This window comes from Populus euphratica, unplaced genomic scaffold (genome assembly GCF_000495115.2).
Source record: "Populus euphratica unplaced genomic scaffold, PopEup_1.0 scaffold160.1, whole genome shotgun sequence".
Lineage (NCBI taxonomy): Eukaryota > Viridiplantae > Streptophyta > Magnoliopsida > Malpighiales > Salicaceae > Populus > Populus euphratica.
In genome coordinates, this window is record NW_011500045.1 from 50,157 (window position 1) to 59,919 (window position 9,763).

Consider the following 9,763-nt stretch of genomic DNA (forward strand, 5'->3'; position numbering starts at 1 on the left):
TAGGTTGAAATATAGGTCCCCTAAAAGACCATAAAATTCATTACACTCGACTGCGAAGAAAGATAATGGAGAACAAAGAAAGAGCACATCTAGAGGCTCACTATCAAAGGGAGTTGGAGAGCATGAAAAATGATATTACACAACTTACAAGTCTACTCAAGCAGACCCTAGTATCCAAGTCTGGAGAGGATACCTCTACTTAGCCAGCAGTTGTAACTCCATCTGTATCTATGCTAGTAGCTCCTTTTGTATTCACTTCTCAAAATTTAGGGGCAAATCCTTCTTCATTTGAACAACAGTTCACACTACCAATGTTCCACTAGTACAAGTGTCAATTGTAAACTTGACAACTGATGACTCACATAGGATGAGATACTCTAAACATGTTGATTATGATAAATTGACCGCTTTAGAAGAAAGATTGAGAGCAATTGAAGGGGCGGACTTATATGATCCTGTTCATGCTGTAGAGATGTGTTTAGTCCTAAATGTAGTTGTACCCAAAGAATTTAGGGTACCAAAATTTATCAAGTATACTGGAACTAAATGCCTAGTCACTCATCTTAAATCTTATTGCAATAAGATGGCAGAAGTGGTGAATGATGAGAAACTTCCCATCTATTTCTTTCAAGAAAGTCTTTCTGGATCAGCGTTAAGCTAGTATACAAGGCTAGATAATACAAAGATCAAAAAGTGGAAAGATTTGGTTAAAGCTTTTGTGGAGCAGTATAAATTCAACATAGAGGTAGCCCTGGACAGGTCAAACATGTTAGTCATGAAGAAGGACAACAAAGAAACTGTAAGAGAATACGCTTTAAGATGGCGTGAAAAAACATCTCATGTGCAACTCTCTTTGTTAGAAAAAGAAATGGTCACTCTGTTTTCCAACACTTTTAAATCTCCTTACTTTGAACACCTAGTGGGTAGTTCAACTCAGCATTTTTATGATGCTGTAACTATTGCTGAGAGGATAGAACAAGCAATAAGAATGGGGAGAATGTTAGAGCCTACTGAGAAGAAAGGCTTTACTGGGAAAAAGAAGGATTCCGAGGTGAACAATATGGAAGGACGGTACAAGGGTAAGAAGAAAAATTACCATTATTATAACTTTCAAATACCTACCCAACAAGTTGCAAATGTAAACTTCACTAAACCTTTCCCTACCAACCAACAAAACCAATCAAATGACCAACAAAGTAACTAGATTGTTAATCCTCCAAGAAGGAATTTTCAAAGAACCCAAGAATGATTGCCACCATTACCACTTCCTTTGGGAGAATTGTATTCGAAGTTGTTGAGTATTGGGCAAGTGGCCCTTGTTCCCTTAACCCCACTACAACCTCCATACCCAAATTGGTATAAGCCTGATATGACATGTGAGTATCATGCTGCATTGCTGGGTATAACATTGAAAGCTGTAACGCATTTAAAAACAAGCTTCTACAATTAATAAAAGCTGGATGGATAACTTTTGATGATGCACCGAATGTGAATTCCAACCCTTTACCCAATCATGCTACAAACAGTGGAGGGGTGAATATTGTAACAGTAGAGGGTAAGAAGGAAAGAACTTTGAAGGTTTCCATGGAAAAACTATATGGTATGATGGTACAGTCTAGATATTTATCCAAGTTTAAATCAGTAATGAATGGAAATAATTACTGTAAGTTTCATGGCAAGGTGGGACATCACATTGATGATTGCGAAGAATTTCACCAAGAAGTGGAAAGGATGCTGATTTTCGGCATGATACGGATAGAAAGTGAGGAAGAAAGCAGTGAAGTTGGGATGATAGGCTGTCAGGAGAAAAAAAAGGGAGGTTTGTAGACTCCAACCAACTATGGGTGGTCCACCAAAACTAATCCTAACCAAGCCTGTATGTACCAATAATGGAAGTTATGGCACAATGCCTTACAATTATGGGTATGCTTTCAACATTAAAAATCCTACTTCTATCTTCCATACTGAAATTGGTGGTTTAACTTGAAGTGGTCGGTGTTTTACACTAGAAGAATTAGAGAGGCAGAGGAAAGCTAACGGAAAAGAACCAGTTGATGCTTTTAAAGATATGGAAGTGAACAAACCTATAAGTGAAGAGGAGTCTAATGAATTTTTGAAGTTGATGAAGCATAGTGAGTATAGTGTGGTAGATCAGTTGAAGAAAAGTCCTACTAAAATCTCTTTAACGTCACTTATCTTGAGTTTTGAGTTACACCGTAAAGCGTTGCAAAAGGTATTGAATGAAGCATATGTGCCACAAGATATTACTCAGGATACAATAGAACATTTGGTGGGAAGAATTCAAGCCTCCAATTACTTATACTTCACTAAAGATGAGCTAGACCTAGAGGGGACTAGGTATAACAAGCCCTTGTATATCACAGTGAAATATAAGGATTGTCTAATCAACAAAGTGCTTGTGGATAATGGTTTAGCTTTGAATGTGCTACCAAGGCATATGCTAGATCAAATGCTAATTGATGCTACTCATATGAGGCCAAGTACTATGACAGCTAGAGCATATGATGGTTCCCCTAGACAGGTGATAGGAACCATTAACATTGAATTGTTTGTAGGGCCTCAGATGTTTTTGATAACCCTACAAGTGATGGATATCCATCCTTCGTATAGCATGTTATTAAGAAGGCCATGGATACACGCCTCTAGGGCTGTGACATCATCTCTACACCAATGTCTGAAGTACATTATCAATGGTACTCTAGTGAAAGTTAAGGCAGAAGAAACCTTGTCCATGATAAGAAATGTGAGGGTCCCTTATATTAAAGCAGAAGATTGCAAAGATGGAAATCTCCATGCTCTCGAGATTGCGAACACCGAATGGGTACCAGAGAATACAGTGTTGAGAAGACCAGTTATTTTTTATACTACTAGAATGATAGCTAAATGCTTTTTGAAACATGGGCTACCATTCTAGAATGATCCAATTACTGGAAATATTAAAAGAGTAAACATGATGAAAATTAAGGCTACTAATCAGAGGTTTGGGCTTGGCTTTAAGCCCAAGAAAGACGATCACAAGAGAGCTGCTAGGATAAAGCGAGAAAGAAGGTTGGCTAGAATAGAAGGAAGAAAGCCAGAGGAAGAAGACATTTTAATCCCACCTATCCATGTTTCTTTTCCAAAGTCAGCATGTGTGATGAAACCTAAAAACATGTTGGAAGTCTTGGGACAGAAACTTGTTGTCATGGATATCAACAATGTAGAGGAGGGTGAAGGGAAAGGCTGGAACTGTGATGATGAGCAAAAAACAACAAAAGAAGATGAATTGTTGCTTCAGTTAACTGTACAGTCTCTAAAAGAGGCTTCAACCAACGCCTTTGTGCGAAAGCTTTCAATTAAAGAAGTATTCTAGAATTGGGAGATTGAGGAAGCTCCAATTGTTCTCAAGAAGTAATGATTAAGCATCTACTCATATTTGCTTTTATGTGCTATGTGTGCTTTGCATTGTAGTTTGCTTTGTGTTTTTATACCTAGTTGGAAATCTTGGCTCAAGATAACAACATAAGGTCTTTTCATAATTGTTGAGCCAACTTTTAAAATACTATTAAGATCAAGCATTTTCATCAGCATTTGTTATCTTCCTTTTATTTTGTTCGGCTACAAGATATGCATTCACACTAAAAACACCTTCCACTTTTAGGAAGTCTGAAAGTGAATCCTTCATAAATCCACAAACATATTGCATTGAAAATGAATGGCCAAACTTTGATAAGGATGAGATTACAATGGATGAAGAGGAATGGAAGGAAGAGTTTGCTAGACGGGTAGAACAATCTCCTTTTGAATTTATACTGCTCCATAAAAGCTTTGACTAAATCTTTCACTTTCTAATCTTCGTATTATCTAGCCTTATAAACCAGCTTAACGCTGATCTAGAAAGACTATCTTGAAAGAAATGAATGAGAAGTTTCTTATCATTCACCACTTCTGCCATCTTATTGCAATAAGATTTAAGATGAGTGACTGGGCATTCAATTCCAATATACTTGATAAATTATGGTACCCTAAATTCTTTGGGTAGAACTACATTTGAGACTAAACACATCTCTGCAGCATGAAGGGGATCATATAAGTCCGCCCCTTCGACTGTTCTCAATCTTTCTTCTAGAGCGATCAATTTATCATAATCAACATGTTTAGAGTATCTCATCCTATATGAGTCATCAGTTGTCAAGTTTACAATCGACACTTGTGTTAGTGGAACATTGGTAGTGAACTGCTGTTCAAATGAAGAAGGATTTACCCCTAAATTTTGAGAAGTGAATACAAAAGGAGCTACTAGCGTAGATACAGATGGAGCTACAACTGCTGGCTGAGTAGAGGTATCCTCTCCAAACTTGGATACCAGGGTCTGCTTGAGTAGACTTGTAAGTTGTGCAATATCATTTTTTATGCTCTCCAACTCCCTTTGATAGTGAGCCTCTAGATGTGCTCTTTCTTCGTTCTCCATTATCTTTCTTCGTAGTTGAGTGTAATGAATTTTATGGTCTTTTGAGGGACCTATATTTCAACCTGAATGAATGCAAGTAAAATGAATGAAATGCACAAATGGATGCAAAATGCCATATGGATGATGCATGCTTGTTATTTGTTTCAGTTTTCCTTTAACTTATGATGAGGAACAAACCAGATCAGATTCTCTTAAGAAAGTTCTCACTGAGGACTCCAAACCTACAGGAACTTGAACCGATTTAGGGAAGAAATTTGATGCCATAAATCCATATCAAAATAAACATTTCTCATAATGAAAAGATGATGAAATTGTCTTTTATTGGTTTACAATATTAGAATCACAACAAGTCAATCTTTCCAAAGCCTTGGACTGTCTGCGATCTCATTAATTCCATCTCTGATTAACCAAAAAAATTGATGGAATTTATTTCTAGTCATTGGCTCACCATCTGCTATTTGTTAGGCTATGCTTCTTAATCCTGAAGCATAATTATTGGCATCGTCTGCTTGTACATGATAACGCATAGCTTCAGAAGCCCAACATTCATAGCTTCAAAAGCCCAACATTCTATTTTTTTTCCTGCATTTTCTTTTTCTGATGATAAGGTTTGGTCAATGGAAAGCAAATGGTCCACCTGCTCATCTAAATTGGCAATTACTGTATCTTGATTTTGACAATATTCCTGAAGTGATTTATTTTCCTCTTCCAACTTTAATGCTATTTCCTCAGATTTTGATGCTCTTCTAACCCATCTCTTCATGTTGACACCTTGCTTCCTTTTATCTTCTGATAGAAGTACATATTTTTTTTGTAGCTGCTGGAACTCAAGTTGTTGATGTTGTAGCTGAGTTGACAAGTCATCCTTTTCCTGTTTTGTGATAGCCAATGCTTTTTCTCGAATGGCTAGATTAGATGCTAACTTTCTTTTTTTAGCCCCTAACTCTTCCACTTCAGCATTCAAATTTAGGTTATAAGATTCTTGTTGAGCACGAACTTCTTCGTGTATGTCTTCAGCAAACTGAATCAAAGACCTGGATGGCCCTTTAAATGGAGGAACTTTGTATCCTTTCCCTTTCTTCTTTTAACATATTGGATATCCTTTAGTTGTTTTTCCTTCTACTCTCTTAGCAGAAGTAACCCTACTAGGATGTTTCCATGCGTTTTTCACTAACTCTAATAATTTCTTCGAGGGCTTGAAATCTTCACAAAATGTTGCCAGTTTGGTAGTCCTTGGAAAAAACTGCTCAAATCCAAATTATCATAAAACCATGTTAGGATAATAACTAATACAACAGCGGGCTTCTATCAACAAGACCCATGGGTACTCACCACAGTATGCGAGATAAGATTTGAAGTAAGAATATCGACTCCTCCAATAAAATTGAGATTTACTCAGACTCAGAAACATTGATTCTCATATAGTTCTTCCTACTTCATGCAAATGTCTTTCAGCAAAATTCTCCAGCTTAGAATAAAGATGTCATGGGGTACCAACCAAACTTGAAATCTTCTCTTCAATCATGTGACTCACAGTCCAGACAAACAACAATTACAAGCAACATCTTAAATGACCCTTTCCAGCTTTTCTACAATTATTTAAGGATGAGAGAGTTTCTGCCAATATTCCTGTAGCAGGATTAAATTTAAGGGTCACCACATTTTTAAATACATTAACAGCCTCAAAGTTGATCATTCCCTCGGTAGATGGGAAAGGAACCAAACCGTATATGCCCAAGGCCAAAATTCTCAATCGAATTTCATTGCTTTCATCATGTAATCTCCTCTTGAATATGGCTTCTAGTTCATTCCAAAACCAACCATAGCTATTTCCTCATTTAGTTGCATGCGATTTTATTAGTTGACAGTCTATTTGGGTAATCCAAGTAAAGTTAGAAAATGCATGCTCTATAGGTGTGTAAAAGTACACCTTTTTTGACTTGGGACAATTTAGCAGAGATTCATACTCCTCGATAGTAGGAGTCATATCCACAGTATCAAAAGTGAAGCACAGATATTCTGGATCCTAAAAACCTATCATGGCCTGAAAACAAGCATATTGGATCCTAATTTTTAGTAAATACGACAAGTCCCCATATTGTTTTCGAAAATCGATCTAATCATAAATGGATAACATTTCCCAATAGTCTAGTAGTTGTCCTATACAAAGTGGCCAGTCATCTAATTTAATGTGTGCTAGTAATTGAGGCTCAAATTCTGATGGCAAACAATCCCCTTCATCATGTTGGCTCAATTCTGATCTGGTAAAAAATTCCTCAATAGTATTGATTTTTTCCATCTCACACTTCCTATAAGGATCAGTGGAGATATAATGAGAATATGAAATGTATATAAAAATGTATCTTAATGCATTGACATTTATTTATGTCTTAAAGGGTACATCCTACTTGATAGGATTTAACTCATAAGGTTTGGCTCAGTTTATTCTATCCTTAAAGAAATTATTCGGTTCTTAGATTGCCCGAATTACTCGTGAAGTAATCGACCTCTTAACCTTATACAACATGAGTATGGGAAAAAATTCCACAATACTCATTGCATATGGTGAGTTACAATCCAAGCGAAAGTCCAAATGAGCATCAGTGGACATAAGTCACACTTGCCACTTGAATTGTTCTTTTCTAATCTTAAAAAGGATGAGTTCGGGTCTAGAGCTTTTATGGGTTCACCGTGAAGTGTGTGAATATACAAATAAATAATATGCATGCGTGTGGCAATATAGAAAATTAAAAAGAATTACAGTAATAAATAATACAAATAAAATAAATGTCAACAATAAATAGCAATAATAAAAAGCGTATGAAAAGCAAACACAAGCAGATAGCAATAAGAAAAAACATATGAAAAGCAAATACAAGCAGTTGGTTCAACCCTAAGTCCATAGTGGAATCGCCATTCTGTTGCTACACGACGTCGAGCGACGGCTCAACTCTTTTTTGTTTGTTTTAACAAAAAGAACAATTGTTTTTTTCTTGATTAGGGGAAATAAAGATTTTATTGGAGTCGCCATCTAGTAATTTGAGGGAACTAGAAATCCAAAATTAGATATTGGTCCCAGAGATTCAGTTACTGGGATAGTTATGATTAAGGAAAAGTAGACACCACCCTTAAAACATCCTTTTAGATAAAGGTTACCCTTTTTATTTTGATTCAAATGCTATTGTATTTTGAGCTTATTTGCAATTTTTTTAAGATGGTTAACGTCGATCCCTAAAAATAGGAGACACGTTAAAAATGACATCAGTCCCTAAAATTAGGAGACTTTGTCTAAAATGTCGATGTTTATCCCTAAAAAGGAGAGTTATGTCTGATTTATCAAAGAAATAATAATGAACATAATCCATATTTGGTATTTAAATTTTTGACATCGGTCCTTTTCTGTAAATAAAAGAGAAATGTCGACAAACAATATTTATTTTATAAAAAAAATTATTTTGATATCATTGAGAAATGGGTATATCCATTCTTGAGAATTGGGTTTTGACCCATGAACAGTAACATGATAAAATGGGTGTTGGGCCCATGTCGTTGTTTATTTTAAATTTATTTTTGGTTTTTTACATGCAAAAATTTATAAGTATTCATATATAAAAATATCAAAAATACCATAACAAATCATAAAAAATTACCTGTGTGCCACTGTATAGGTAAAAGACTGAAATACCCTTGGATTTCTCTGAAATTTATGAAAATGCCACTGGCAGCGCTTGTGGCTCACGTGCGACTACTGTTGGTGGCGGTGAAATTTTCTGGTGAGATTCCGGCCAACAGATGGTTGATTCTGGTAGATCTGAGGATGAGGATTCTGATGGTGGTGGTCTCGACGGCCGTTAATGGCGAATGAGGGAGAATCGTCCACTTGAAGCTCGGTTGGCCGATGACTGTCGCAGCCTTTTTTCGGCCAGATTCTCTGATGAAAACATGTAAAACGACCGGGGTTTTACTTTAGAGGAGGCGATGCACCTTTCTGTGGTGGTTTGGCTACTTAAAATGGCCGGAAATGGAAGATCGAAGGAGAGAGAAAGAATCATCGACGAGAGGAGAGAGACTCTAAGCTTTGCTACGGTGTGAACGCGTGTATGGTGCACTAGTGTGTCTAAAGCCTGGGAGCCGTTAGATCGCGGATGAACAGATCGTGCAGCTGTGATTGGCTTGATCTGCAAGTTGATAGGACGATCTTCACGCGAGTAAGATATTGATTTTTTAGTATTTAAAAGACAATTTGAAAAATATTAAAAATATCCTAACTATTAGATCTAATAGTATTTAAATCTGAGCCTTTGATTTTTTAGTATACAATAGGCTTTACCATGCCGGATTAAAACCCAAACCCATCTAGACTGTCCGATCAACTTGCAGATCAAGCCAATCACAGTCACACAATCTGTTCATCCACGATCCAACGGCTCCCAGACTTTAGATGCACCGATGCACCATAAGCGCTTTCACATTGTAGCAAAGCTCAGAGTCTCTTTCCCCTTTCACCGACGATTCTCTCTCTCCTTCGATCTTCCATTTCCAGCCATTTTAAGCGGCCAAACCACCACAGAAAGGTGCATCGCCTCCTCTAAAGCAAAACCCCGGCTGTTTTACACGTTTTAACTAAAGAATCTGGCTGGAAAAAGGTTGTGACAATCATCGGCTAACCGAGCTTCAAGTGGACGATTCTCCCTCATCAGCCATCAACGGCGAATGGCAGACTAAGGAAGAAAAACTGATACCATATCAACAATTATGTCAGGAAATGTCATAAAAGTCAAGTGTATAGTGATAAGATAAATGCACCTTCAGCTCCTCTATTTAATATGACATCACCATGGCCATTTGCAATGTGGGGAATAGATGTGATTGGGTCAATCAACCCAAAGGCCAGTAATAAGCATCAAATTATCTTAGTAGCAATTGATTACTTTATAAGGTGGGTGGAGGCTAGCTCTTATGCCCATGTAACTCAAAAGGTGGTCAAGTGTTTCATTAAAAAAGAGTTGATCTGCCGGTATGGTTCACCTAATAAGATAATGACCGACAATGCCCAAAATCTTAATGGAAAAATGGTCACAGAATTATGCGTGAAGTGGAAAATTAAACATTCAAACTCATTGTCGCATGTGTGCGGCGTCGCGACGATCATCCACCATCCATGTTAACGATGATAATGTGGTGTATTTCTAGCAAGATATGAAGAGACAAGGAATTCTTGTCTCTTATCAGTGAAAAATTGAATGGGAGTCGCCACCTAGTATTCTGGCTCTTATCAGTGAAAAATTGAAT